Below are 14,448 nucleotides of genomic sequence, written 5' to 3'. Positions count from 1 at the left end.
TTGTATTTTATAAGTTTCATAGCTGCTATTAATATTGCCTTGTTTTATTTAAGAGTTTCACCATATGCAGATTTGGCTGTGAACCATGGGATGGATGGTTCTGACAAGCCAGACCTGTCTACAGTATAAGTCTTAAACAAGAACCCACATCAATGGCATGGGCTGCCAGACTGGAGTTGAGACTGTTCTGTAATGTCCCTGCTACTCTGACCTTCAGAGATTGAACTTGTGCTTTGAGAGTCAGAAGCTCTCTACAGCAACAGAAGATAATACATGTGTGGCACTTGCTAGTGATTATTTGTCTAATAACCAGTTCACACACCTTTTTCAGAGCAAGCAACTGACTTCTGCAAACACTCATTTACTTTCCCAATACACAAATATACACTCAGTATTCAATTTAAATATTAAACTTATACATAGGACTAATTCATGCTCAGTACTTTCTCAGTACTCAAATACAGAAACACAGTAACATTTTAACCCTCAATCAAATTCCCAGTAAGCCATATTCAAGTTCTGCTTTTCCAGAAGCCAGCATAACTTCTGCCTACTGCACTCCCTCAGGACTGAGAGATACACAGTTCTTGCCTTCCTTATATATCTGTGCTTCTAAATCGGTTACTTCTCAAGCAAAGTGATCAAATCAAATTAGAGACCTCTGTTCTCAGACTTTCTGCTTCCATTTCTGAACACATCATCTAGAAGGTATTTAAGTGGTATGCCAAAGAGATTCTTCTGGCTTCCAAAAAGGCATTATCCTCCTGGCTTTCATCCCAGACAACAGTAGGCACTTTGATCTTGTCCAAAATAGCAGAGGACGCCTAAAACACAGCCAGAACCAGAAACTAGATCCAGGAAAAAACAGCCAATATTGCAGTATCTATTTGGGGCAACTTGCCTCTGGGGGGAAGGCCGAGGCTGTACATAAACCAGTGGCCCAGTATAACTTTGGACAGCTGGGTTCTAAGTATAATGCAAAATGGATACAGACTATTGGAAATCCCACCAAACTGCCCACCGAGAGGTTGTCATTATAACTCTCAGGATCTACCTTTCAAGGAAAGCTTCTCCCTCTTGGAGACCAAAACAGTCAAACTCATTCCACAAGTAGAAAGAGGGTGGGGATTTTATTTCAAGTGTTTCCTGATCGAAGCCAGCTGCCATCATTCTATTCTTCTCCTTTTATTTTGCCCTGTCATGGCCACATCTGGTTTTCACCGATGCCCCCAGTGCCCAAGGACCATGTTGATCACTGATCCTTATGTTTGCATCCTCTGCCTGGGGGCATCACATGACATCCAGGTTTGCCGCTTATGTGCCCAGATGACACCAAAGGGATGACATCTTTGACTAGGCAAGATGGATCAGCTTTTTGGATTGAAGAAGTTTGAGTCATCAATATCAAAGGACCTCAGAGCACACCAATGGACACCACGCCATCGGCGGGACTGTCAGTTCCGTTGAGGTTGCTGGTGGATAGGAGTGCTGGAGACTGACCGCTATCTCCTCCAGTCTGAGGATGCTGGGTTCGTTGGCCTCGGCACCAGGGAATGAACGGGCCGAGCATCAAGGGAAGCCTAAGAAGCGTCGGCACCAGCCCCTTCTGCACAGGGATTCACCAGCTTTTGCTGCATTGCCCCCCGAAACGACCCCATGGTGAGGAGCACCCTGAGATCTGTGCCAATTACTGATTCCCTTTGTGGGTCTGAGGAAGATTTATTTATTTTTAGATTTAGATTTTTGCACATTTTTCAGTTCTTCAAAGAACTTCAGGTACTGTAGGTATTTTCCTATCCCCAGAGGGCTTACAAAGTTTGTACCTGAGGCAATGGAGGGTAAAGTGACTTGCCCAAGGTCACAAGGAGCGACAGCAGGAGTCGAACCCTGGTCTCCTGGTTCATAGCCCACTGCTCTAACCACTAGGCCACTCTTCCACTCCAGCGCTTCAAAGTGGTTTACATTCAGGTACTATAGGTATTTCCTTCTTCCTCCCAGTCAGTGTTGGCATGGGCAACATTTGAGGAAGAGCTGGAGCATTGAGTTCAGCTGGCGGTGGAGCAGGCGCTGTAGAGCTTTGGTCCCATGGCACCAACGGTACTGGAGCCAGTGTCACCTGTCCTCATACCGCTTCTGGAGAAGCTGTGCGCTTATCGGTGCGCTACCGATCCAGCTGCTGTTGGTTTCCAAGAAGGTACTGGTGCCTTAGCCTTCGATCTGGAGTGAACAGAAGCCCGTAGAAAATCCACCAAAATCTTATTTCTTTTGACACAAATAGTTTGGGTGTTGCTGTTGCCAAACAGACACTGACCAGTTGGCTAGCAGACTACATCTCCTTTGGTTATGCCCAGGCGGGACTGCATCTTGGGGGTTATATCAAGGCTTATTCTGTCGGAGCAATGGCAGTGTCGGTGGCCCACTTGTGAGCAGTTCCCATGGAGGAGATCTGTAAGGCTGTGACGTGAAGTTCTCTCCACACATTTACATCACATTACTGTCTGGATAGGGATGGCCGACACAACAGTAGGTGGCCAGTCTGTCCACTGGAACCTCTTATGGTGTAGAACCCAACTCTCCCAATCTAGGACCTGTTGTCTGGATTCAAGTTGTATCTCCCTCTGTTACCAATAGCACCTTTGTTTTTGTGCCCGTTGGCATCTGGTTAGGTGTCTGTCTGTCCCTTTTTGTGTGATGGAGCAGTCTGTAGCCTGGGATTCACCCATATGTGAGGACTATCATCCTGTTTGTCCTTGGAGAAAGCAGAGTTGCTTACCTGTAACAGGTGTTCTCAGAGGACGCCAGGATGTTAGTCCTCACAAAACCTGCCTGTTACCCCACGGAATTGGGTTTCCCCTTTTTTATTTTATCATAATTCTATGTTACGAGACTAAAGAGGGACATAAGTTTTTCGCGTCGGGCTCAATCTAATATCATCACCCATATGTGAGGACTAACATCCTGCTGTACTCAGAGGACATCTGTTACAGGTAAGCAACTCTGTCACCTCTACTATTTATTCTGTGAACAGAACCTGAAAAGCCAGTACTCTCTGCCTCCATCTGATGTTAAGACATCCTATGGTGTAGCAGAATTTGTTTAGGGGAAAGATATGTTTATTTTTACTGAACTGATGACAATATACAAGCTAACTGTACAGAATACCCGAAAAGGCACTCCATTGTAGCAAAAAACCATAAAATTCAGTTCAGTAGTTTCCAATTCTCAGTATACAACCCCCCTTTCTCTTTCTCCCCTTCCATCTTTTAAATCCCAGCCAGCATGAGAAATTGTAACATATACAAGGTACAGTACAAATAATAAATAAGTTGAGGCATAGATCACTAGGAGTCCATATCCTCAACTATAAATTTACAGACATCTAACAAGAAGTTCTGCTATACCAGTGTTGGAAAGGCTTCCATATATGCATGAAAAGATCCACTCGATCTTTATGCAAGGCTGTCAGTTTTTCTATATAAAAGACATTCCAGAGTTTTTTATTCGAAAAACTGAACATGATGGGAAAATCCTTCTTCAGTTAGCAGAGAGTTAACATCTAGCCACAAAGACTATTTATTTGTGCTAACAAACATACAGTTGTCATCAGAATGTCTGTTAGAAATATAGATAGTTTGGAATCGCTGACAACTTTCACTGAGAGGATATCTTCTATCATAGAAACATAGAAAATGAAACATAGAAAATGACGGCAGAAAAAGACCAATCGGCCCATCTAGTCTGCCCAGCAACTTCCACACTTATTTTCCCATACTTATGTTTCATCAACCTTGTCGGTAACTGTTTGATTCAAATTTCCTGCCATCCCCTTTCATTGATGCAGAGAGCAATGTTGGAGTTGCATCAAAGGTGAACATAAGGCTTATGGTTAAAGGTAGTAACCGCCGCATCAAGCAAGTTACCCCGATGCTTGTTTGCCCAGACTGTACAGATCGATGCTTTGTATCAATTGTCATACCTTAGTCCAGTATACTTGAATCAAGTTACAGTTCCAATATAAATGATGGAAGGATACATTTTAAGAATGATCTGAATTTAGAAAAAGAACAGATATGAGGCAAAGGAATTTGGGTCATTCTCCTACCTGTGGGTCAGTAAAGTAAATCCTTATGTTAATCTTCCTTCCTGATAGCAGAGGTTTTGGTTGAGCCTTTTGTGATATAACTTCTAGTCAAAGTGATGTTCCTTTGAGACTTTACCTTGCAGACTACTGTTTCCATCCAAGTTGTAGAAAGTTATGATTTAAAGGTACTGATCCAAGAAGGCACTCTTCTAGTAAGGTAAATTTCCAGAGCAGCAGCTCTTCAGCCTTTTTGCAAAAAAAATTATTTCTTTATCATCCCCCAGATCAGTCCAGATGCATGGGATTTTCTCCCCTACTAGCAGATGGAGGCAGAAGAAAAGCTTTTACTGAACCAATGGTACAAGTGACAGTGTGCTACCTGCAGTCGCTCAGTATTCTCTGTTCCAGTAGATAGTGGAAGTACAAAACCTGCAGTCAGACTTGGAGGTAAGATAGTCCCAGAGGTGTTAGATCCTGGTTTAGAATCATCCCTCTGGTAGAGTGAGGACGAGCAGGGGGCCAGTGACCCTTTGTGAGCTTTGTCCTGGCATGGAAGAAGGTCTGATAGCCACTAGTGCTGGCTCTCTTATTTCCTAACCTCTGCTTTCCTCTCTGAAATGCTCCTTTCCCTGCTGCTAAAGACTCATTTCAGGAACATATACTTTCTTCTTTTGATGTAACTTGCTGCCTTGGGGTAATGTTTCTTTTAAAAAAAAAAAACTAAAAACATTGTACAGCAAAAGAAGAAGGGAAGCAGGCATAGCTGAGCAGATTGGCAGGTTAGCTTGAAGTGTGGGCTCCTCTGTGCTGCGTTTTGGTTTCAGTGGTGGCTCTGGTTTTCAACTGTGTGACAGGTATGCTGTGGCCACTTTCGCGAAGCATGGGAAGCAAGGATCGTGATCCAATCTTCTGACCTCCAGTCCCTTTCAATCCTACTTGGGTGATGGGGAGGGGACTTCAGGAGCTCCTCTTCATGGAAGCAAAAGCAGGAGACATGCTGCATAGAAGCAGGCTTAGAGTGTAGAGTCCAGCGCTGATAGGGGGGGGGAGTTAAGTATGGCAGGAACGGCAGCCATTTTAGGTTCGTCTTCTGTGTTGAGGGAGACTCTGCTAAGGCCTTTCTGATCTTCAGGGTTTGGCTCCCAGGCATGGGAAAAGGTCCTGCAAGGGGGAACTGTGTGGAGCAGGAAGCTTCTGAATCCTTTTCTCTGGTATTTATGTATTAAGAATGGTTATAGTGCTTGGAGTTCAATCCCCTGAGAGACCCCTTTAGGGAGTCATCTAGTCCTTCCCAATCTTTGAGGGCCTAGGCTTGAGCCAGTTTTGGATTTGTTTTAGAGTCCCCAGCTTCAGGGAAGGCATTTCAAGCTAACACTCATGAGGGGCTACTCGGGGGGGGGGGGGGGGGGGATTCCTGGGATATCAACGCTCTCTGGAAGAGGGTGAACTCCTTGTGGCAGAGAGGGATGATCCCAGGGTGATCTGTAATTTTAAGACTGATGACTTGTTCGCCTTGGGAGCCCAGCCCTTTGGGGACTGTACATTTGGGAAAAAAGGGTCCAGCACTGAAGCAGCAAGGGTAGGATTCCTCTTTAAGAAGACTACATGTCTTAAATATCAGCAGAGCCCTGCCAAAAGTATATCTCCTTCCTGAGGAGGCCTTGGAACTTTGTAAAGGGCCCAATGTAGACATGCATAGTCTCTGTGGCTATTAAAAAGGCAATGATTCCAGTGGAGAGCGGTGCAGTTCTTGAGGATGACCAAGATCGTAAGATGGAGATACATCTTAAGCAAGGGTCTGAAGTGTCATTCTTGGCAGTCTGGGCGGCTGTTGTAGCAGTCGTTAACAAAAGTGTATTTCTGCTGGGTGCATCAGGTTCCAGTGGCTAGCATGGAGGATGGCCTCTAAAAGGGAGTCATTGCCAGACTGGAGGCTGGTATTGTCTTTATTAAGGATTTCCTTTGTATCACAGTGTCGGAGGTTTTCAGTTAGGCTTTGCTTTTGGCTGCGTACTTGGGCAGCGGATATTTGCTCAAAGGCACAGTTGGGGAACCTTCATTTGGTGAGGGCCTGGAGAAGTTAGTGAAATATCTAGGCTTCACCTTATGAAGATGTTGGCATTTTTTCGTGTTTCTTTCATGGCCTGAGCCTCTTTGAGCTAGGCGCTACAAGTGGCAATGTCAGTCTCTACCAAAGAAGGAAGCAGTGCATCCAGTGGTTGAATTGGCCTTTATAATGGATGCCTTGTATGAATTATTTTCTAGGTCAGCAGTTCCAGCCAGGAGTTCTCTAGTGGTGTAACTGGGAGGCGGATGTGTAGTCTGAATGGCAATTGGGTAGTATCCCATTTAAAGACAAGCTGGAGAATACTTGGAGCATTTCCTGGGAGATTCCAAGTTTCATAAGTTACCAGAGGGGACCAGAAGATTTTCCACAATATGCAAAAGTTTCAGGTGGCCCTGCTTTATCATTTGGTCCTCATCAGGGGACATTTGACCCAATTTTTCATGTTGAGTGGACTGAGACGACATCAGTTCATTGGGTCCATGCCTTAGAGTTTCATGTCTGGTGCCCAAAGCCTTTGTGCTTTCTCTATGGGCTTCACATGTGCATATGGCTACAGTTCGATTCCCAGAGGATTGTCATCTTCAATCAGTGGTGGTGATTCCAGTCCTAGTTCTGATGGAGAATTCTTGGTGTCTTTAATCTCAAGGAGGCTTATATGCATATTCCCTTTTGAGGAGCACACCAAAAGTTGCTCTGGTTTGCCATACTGGGGAACTATTATCAGTTTGGGCTCTTCCTTTTGGTCTCGCTACAGCATCTTGCATATTTGCCAAGGTGATGGTGATCATGACAGCAATCCTCCACAAGAAAGGCATTCTGGTACACCCTTGTCTGGATGATTGTTTAATTCGAGCAAAATCTTGGGAGGTATTGCCTGCAGTCAGTACAGTTAGTGTTGCAGATATTGCAATCCTTGGGGTGGGTTGTAAATATGGCAAAGAATCACCTGGTTTCCTCGCAGACACTGGAATTTCTAGGCACATGATTCCAGACTAAGTAGCAAGGTCTTTCTCAATTTGCAGAGGATAGTCAAGTTGCATAAGAACATAAGAAATTGCCAGACTGGGTTAGACCAATGGTCTATCAAGCCCAGCATCCTGTTTCTAACAGTGACCAATCCAGGCTACAAGTACCTGGCAAGTACCCAAACACTAAGTAGATCCTATGCTACTGATGCCAGTAATAGCAGTGGCAATTCTCTAAGTTAATTGACTTCTCCAAGAACTTATCCAAACCTTTTTTAAACCCAGCTATATTAACTGCACTAACCACATCCTCTGGCAACAAACTCCAGAGCTTTATTGTGCGTTGAGTGAAAAAGAATTTTCTCCGATTAGTTTTAAATGTGCTACTTGCTAATGTCATAGATTGCTCCCTAGTCCTTCTATTATCTGAAAGAGGAAATAACCGATTCACATTTACCCATTCTAGACCTCTCATGATTTTAAACACCTCTTTCATATCCCCCCTCAGGTTCAGCAGTTGCTCTGCGTCTGGAGTCCCAGAACTTGGGACTACTTGCAGATCCTTGGCTCCATGACAATTATGATGCATCCATTGCCTTGGGTGTTCACGCATATGCATCCGCTTTGGAGGACGCTGCTGTCGTGCTTCAACCCTGTCGGAGGATTTTGTACTCCATTGGCCCCTTCCTGGCGAGATTAAGTAGTGTCTCTCCTGGTAGCTCTCACAGGACCATTTGGGAAGGGGCATGAGACTCGAGATCCCAGATTGAGTAGTAGTTATGGTGGATGCCAGTCTGAAAGATGAGAGGTCAAATGGCCCAGGGACTGTTTGTGAATAGCAACATCCTGCTCCATCAACTGTTGGAGACCTGAGTGATCCAAAAGGCATTGCTCTTGTTTCAACTAGTGGTCCACAGCCAGGCAGTGAGAGTCCTCTATGACAGTGTGGCAGTGGTAGCTTACATCATTTGGCAAGGAGCCAGGCAGGGTCCTTGGAGATTTAAGAGTTGGTTCGCTGGGCGGAACAGCATCTCCTGGTTATGGCATTGTCACAAGTGGCCAGGGTGGAGAATATGTAGGCAGATTTTCTTAGGCATACACTGGGCCCCAGAGAATGGGAGTTGTTGTTCAAGGCAATATCCCTCATATACAAGGTAGGGGCGTGCCTCAGGTAGACTTGATGGTGTCAAGGACAAACACCAAGGCTAGGCAATTCTTCAGTCGCAGACGAAAGTTGAAAGCAGAGGATCTTGATGCTGTTTCCCAGCCTTGGCTGCAGGAGGTACTGTTGTGGTCCCCTTAACTGCTGTTAGGCAGAGACCTCAGATGTATAGAATCTCATCGTAGATCTGGATAGCTCCAGAGTGGCATCGGAGGCCGTTGTTTGTGGATATGATAAACATGGCAGTGGATAGCCCTCTGCGATTCTGGCACAGTCACAAGTTGCAACAGGGTTCAATTTTTTTCTTGACTCAGGTGGCTCACTTCTATCTTGCAGCCTGGTTTTGAGCGGGGTTGCTTGCAATTCAAGGGTTATTTGGATGCGGTTATTGCAACTTTTGCCTCCACTTCTTTGGCACACTGCGAGCATGGAAAGTGTTGGATACCTGGTGTCTGGAGGCAGGAGTTGCCCCACTTCAGGCTTCTGTTCCTCAGATTCTCTCCTTATGTTAGGATGGACTTCAAAGGATTGGCCTTGAGTTCGCTTAAGGAACAAATGGCTGCGTTTCCCTGTTATCAAGGGGTGTCTCTCTAACTCTTTCCTCGCGTCCCACCCATGCATTGTATGGTTTTTCAAAGGGATGATACATTTGTGTTCATGTGTTAGGCGGGTGGTGCCTTCCTGAAACCTTAATTTGGTTTTGTGGGCTTTGTGTAAAGTGTCCTTTTGAGCTTATGCATAAAGTATCGTTGAAGGGAACTCTCTTTGAAGTCTGTTTCTTGGTAGTGACCTGTGCAACAGGCATTGTATGTAGTGATTTTTTCCTTCACGTTCTCGGAGGCTGGTTTATCCCTTCATACTGTTACCTCCTTTTTTTTTGTCAAAGGTGGCATCCATTTTTTCATTTGAGTCAAACGGTGGTATATCCTTTCAAGAATTTGGAGACATCTTCTCCACATGCTAGTGAGCTTCGGTTGTTGTATGTGCATAGGGTCTCCTTATGCTATTTGAAGGTCACTGACGCTTTTAGTAAAATGGATCATCTATTCCTACTCTTTGCAGGTTGTACCAAGGGGGAGAAGGTGTCGCATGTGACCATTTCTCAATGGATTTAGGAAGCTGTTGCTTCTGCTTACATAGACAAAGGAATTTGGTTCCAGAGGGACTTTGAGCTCTTTCCATTAAGGCAAAGACTGCATTCTGGACTGAATGTCCACTGGTGTCACCGTAAGGAATCTGCAGGTGGTGACATGGTCTTCGTTGCACACTTTTACCAGGCATTATCAGCTAGATGTTTGGGCTCCAGTGAGTGTGTTGCTCTCATGTATTTTGGGTTCCCACCCAGGTTAGGGGAGCTTAGGTACTTCCCATGCATCTGGACTCATCTGGGGAATGATAAGGAAAGGAAAATTGGTTCCTACCTTCTAATTTTCGTTCCTGGATTCCCACAAATCAGTCGAGTCCCACCCTGGAATTTTTTGAAGACCGCTCTTTTTTGTGTATAAATAAGTCAAAGGTTGCTTTGATTTGGATATTCAACTTTCTTTATGGGGCAATGTTCTCCTTTTTGCAGTTGCCACTCCCCTGCTCGTTGTGGGAGTTGAATAGTTATAATTAACATTATGTTCTAGAATTGGGTAGAGGTCATACTGAATGACTGCAGGTGTCATACTGTCTAATGTACTACTGGTACAGTAAAAGCTTTTCTTCACTATCTCTATCTGTTGGAGGCAGAAAAACCCATGCATCTGAACTGATCTCTGGGACTCCAGTAACAAAAATTAGCAGGTAAGAACCAATTTTACTTAAGCCTTGTGATCTCCCATCCAAGTACTAACCAGGCCCAACCCTGTTTAGCTTCCAAGATGAGACAAGGTCAGCACATTCAGGGCAGCATTGCTAATATCTTCAAGGAGAAGTTGCTCTCTCCTCTCATAGCAGAGGCTACAATTGAGCTTTGCTTAATACCAATTAACAGCTTGAAGTGCAGAGGAAAGTTCTCTAGATGCATCTCTCTCCCGCAGGTAGAGAATTGTTTGTGAGCCCTTTTTCAGGGTATGCTCCCTACCTCACAGCATAAGTTTCAGAAGAGCTTACCACTAAGAAATGAATTTCTCTAAGCAAGAGAAATGAAAAATTTGAGCTTTCACAATCAAGTGCTTTTCAAGCTATTCTCCCTTCCTCATAGTAGAGGATAATGGTAGAGATTTCTGAAAAGAATTCAGTTTTTAGTGATGCAAGATGAAGATAGTCTGAGTTTTCACTGTCTACAAACCCTTTTCAAGTTATGCTCCCTACACATAGCAGGAGCTTTAAGTAGAGCATTATGACCAGAATTCAGCTATATCAAAGGAAGGAAAAGAAAATCTGAACTTTCTTTATTCTTTTACCTTTGATGTTTTCGCTCAGATTGAAGAAAGATTTGCTCATTAAAAAATAATATAGTGCTACAACACCAGATTCAGCGTATCGTTAAAATAAGGCTCCTTAGGAGCATCAAAAACCTTTCTGCAGCAGACAACAGCCATCTGCTTAACCTGATTCCGTGGGAAAAATCGATTGAGGGAGCATTATGGGGCAAGATGCAAAGACTCTGGTACAAGTATTTAAGTTCGGTTTGCCATTTACCCTGCAATCAAGGAGATATGATCTTGAGAGTTGAAATGACTACAGCTGTCATTTTGAAAGTTGCATATTACTCTGCAATGCAGTATCATTTTTTAAAAATAAGAGAGGGAAAAAAAACGACCTAGCTTCTCTAAGGATCAACTCTCTGAGACCTGTAAGTTTAGATAAAATTAAACCTGCTTCCTCTTCATTTTCAAACAAACTTCCTTTACCAGTTCCAGATGGGCTGTGTGAGGCATAAGCAAAAAAGGGTGCAAAGGAAACGTATATTGGACTTCATTCAAGTTGTACAAACAAGGCAATCTAGAAGCCTATGGTTATCTTCAGATTATAAAAGTATATATTTTTACGATGTGTTGGTAGTGTAGTGGATGCTTTTTTTTTTTTTGTACTTTGCAGAAAAGCAAGCCAGTATAAACAACTTGTGAGAGCAAAAGCATGTGTGATGCAGAGGTAGAATGCCTGACTCCATATCAGGCTCTGGCACCTCTTATCTTAATGGACTTCTTTAGAACTAGGCTACTGAGAATGCTGCTTGTTGGCCTTTGTTCTCTCCCAATTCCATACTGTTGACAAAATATCTTGAGGTTATTGTTTTTGAAAATATTCACAGAGCTTAAATTATTTAGTGCAAATACAACCTTTCAACAACTTAATTTCCCAAGTCTAGGCAATTCAGGTTCCTTTGGTATGTGAGACATTAATAAATGTTCAGTTTGTCTTATAGTTATAATTTTACCATACAATATTTACAAGAATTATTTCATAATGAGCAAAGATCATGTGTTACAGTATGTACATTTAAAAAAAAAAAAAAAAAAAAAAAGGAAATAGATGCAAAGACGTATGCTGCAATTCTTATAGTTAGATGCTCACTGGTATTCCACATCTATATAAAAAAAAACCAAAAAAGAAAACCTTATAGCGGTGAACTGTTGCAGGCATCTAATGAAGCTCAGCTTTCAGCCATACAGGAGAAAGAGAAAACTGAAACATAATTACATCCCTGGACCTTTTAGCGCTGAAAAACACTAGAGTGGTAAGGAGGAAGAGAACAGCTGTTTGGTACTCTCGCTGTTGCCTACATTAAAACAGGAGGTCCACAGGACTGAGCGTAGTTAATGAAAAATGGTTGAGCAAGGCTAACCGTAGTTGGTTCTTGCTGGAATCTCAGCTGTGGCTTCCCGGCTATGTGAACTATTACATAGTTCGTGCAGCCGCATCTGTTCCCCTTATAATACTATTCTAGCTTCGAATACATCTTGTGAAATGTTTGCTCTTGCTTTTTCCCAGAAAACAGGGTTGTGCAAACATTTCAGAGGGGTGTGTGGATCAATTCCATAGATTTACAGACATCTACACCTGTTTGGGGTGAGTTTTCATCTGCTTCTACCTTAGAGGTGTTTTCTATCCTTAATAAGATAAAGGATAGTTTCTGCATGTTCAATTCCTGCTCTATAGGCCTAATCAAATTTTATCACTAGACTTATTAATGTGCCTCTGGCCAAGGGTCAGTTTTCCTCCCTACTAAAAATTACTACCATTCATCCAATATTAAAAAAATGTGAAGTTCCCTGTACGTACCTGGATCAGTCCAGACAGTGGGTTATGTCCCCAATCCAGCAGATGGAGTCAGCACAAGCTTTGAGGGGGCGTATCCATATATCCTACTACCCCCTCTGCAGGAGTTCAGTATCTTCTGACTCCAGCAGATGCGAGTAGGGGAATCAGGCTTCTCCTCCTTTTCCTTCTTTCTCACTTCTTTTGCTTGATTATTTTGCTGCCTTTTTCTCTGGATCAAGTTTGTATCAAGTCTTGTATAAAGTTTAAAAAAAAAAAAAAAAAAAGTAAAGCAGGGTCCTTTCACCTTTTGGGGAGTGACTTATCTCTCCTATCTCTTTTCTGCAGCCGTGCTGTTTTCTTTGTCGTTGCAGCAGGGGTAAGTAAGTTTTATTCCTCTGTAGTTTTTCTTCACAGCACAGCTCCCGGTGCCCGCCAAAGCCGGTGGTGCCGGCCTCTTCGTTTTTCTTCACTCACCCGCGGCCATTTTGCAGCTCCTCGTGGGCTGCTGCCGCGCTTGGGAAAGACTTCTGGGGCGGGTTGTGTGGCCGGGAAGGCCCCCCCGCGGCACCCTCCTGTAATTTCGGACAGCGGGCAGTGCGGGCCCCCCGCAGCGGCGCTTTCGTGCGCATGGCCCCCCCCCCCCCCCCCCCCCGAGGCTTTTGCTCTTTTTTGCCGCCGTTTTTCATCTCTCCCCTGGCGATCCCGATGCTGCGGCCGTTGCGCTGTGCGGCCTGCGGCGACCCGGGGTCCAGGATTTCCCGGGAGGGCATCTGTGCACGATGCCTTCCCGGGGGGGGAGGTACCTCACAGTCCCTTACTGAATTTTCTTTTTTGCCCGGGCGGCGCGGGCCAGCCACTCCACCATTTTTGGCGGGAACGGGGGCCAGCTTACATTCTGAGCGCCCGGAGGCGCAGGCCACGAGGGAGAACGTCTCTCGGGAAGACTCTACAAGCGGGGGCGCCCCCCCCCCCATTCTGGTACAGGAGCCAAGCACCCAGAGCCAGGGAGCAGGAACCACGCCGCCCCTCGAAACGCACCCGGGCAGGCCGGGATTCTCTCCGGAGTTTATCCTGCTCATGCATACCGCTTATCTACAGGGACTGGACACACCTGTGGGACCCCCCCCCCTAAGATCCCACGGATGTCGCCCCCGGCGCCGGCCCCCCCCCGACCCTTCGGGAGCGGGGGCCTCACGTCCTCCTACTCGGGTCCGTTCGGTGCCAGCGGCAGTGGGGGCGGTGCCCAACCCAGCGGGACAGGGACCTGACCTCCCGGACGGGGGCCAAGGGGATGGCACGCAAGAAGGGGATGATCCGCATACCCTACGCCTCTTCCAGAGGGAAGAACTGGACGACCTCATCCCGCAGATCATTCAGGAATTAGATTTGGACCCTCCACCGGACCCGCCTGCTCCAGTGGCTCCCGCTGTCGTCACCTCCTCAAAGAAGGGAGATCCGGTCCTGGCGGCGCTTCGGCTGAGGGCTCGGGCTTTTCCTATCCATGACTCGTTTTTACAACTTCTCACCAGGGAATGGGACACCCCGGAGGCCTCCCTGAAGAGCAGCCGGGCGATGGAAAAGCTGTACCCGCTCCCTGAAGATTTTCTGGACCTCATCAAGGTCCTAAAGGTGGACTCCGCTGTGTCGGCGGTCACGAAGAGGACGACTATCCCAGTAATGGGAGGTGCGGCATTGCGAGACACACAGGATCGTAAGTTGGAGGTTTTCCTTAAGCGGGTCTTCGAGGTCTCCGCGCTAGGCATGCGGGCGGTGATGTGCAGTTCGCTTGCCCAGCGGGCTAGTCTCCTTTGGGTACAACAGCTCCTCACGTCTCAGAATCTGCCGGCCGATGAGGCTGCCCAGGCGGATCGGCTGGAGGCCGCAGTGGCGTATGGGGCGGACGCCTCGTACGATCTTTTTCGGGTCCTCGCAAGATCCATGGTATCAGTAGTGGCGGCACGCCGACTACTATGGCTACGCA

The 14,448-nt window shown here is 45.6% G+C and overlaps 1 protein-coding gene across 1 annotated transcript in view; it reads left to right on the top strand.

Annotated features, from left to right (window-relative positions):
- Nucleotides 1-14,448, top strand: part of RANGAP1 (Ran GTPase activating protein 1) — a 317,592-nt gene that overhangs the window by 255,773 nt on the left and 47,371 nt on the right. The window lies entirely within an intron of this gene.

This window comes from Rhinatrema bivittatum, chromosome 2, assembly GCF_901001135.1.
Source record: "Rhinatrema bivittatum chromosome 2, aRhiBiv1.1, whole genome shotgun sequence".
Taxonomy (NCBI): Eukaryota; Metazoa; Chordata; class Amphibia; order Gymnophiona; family Rhinatrematidae; genus Rhinatrema; species Rhinatrema bivittatum.
Note: the sequence above shows the minus strand (reverse complement) of the source record. Positions and strands in the feature narration are given on the sequence as shown.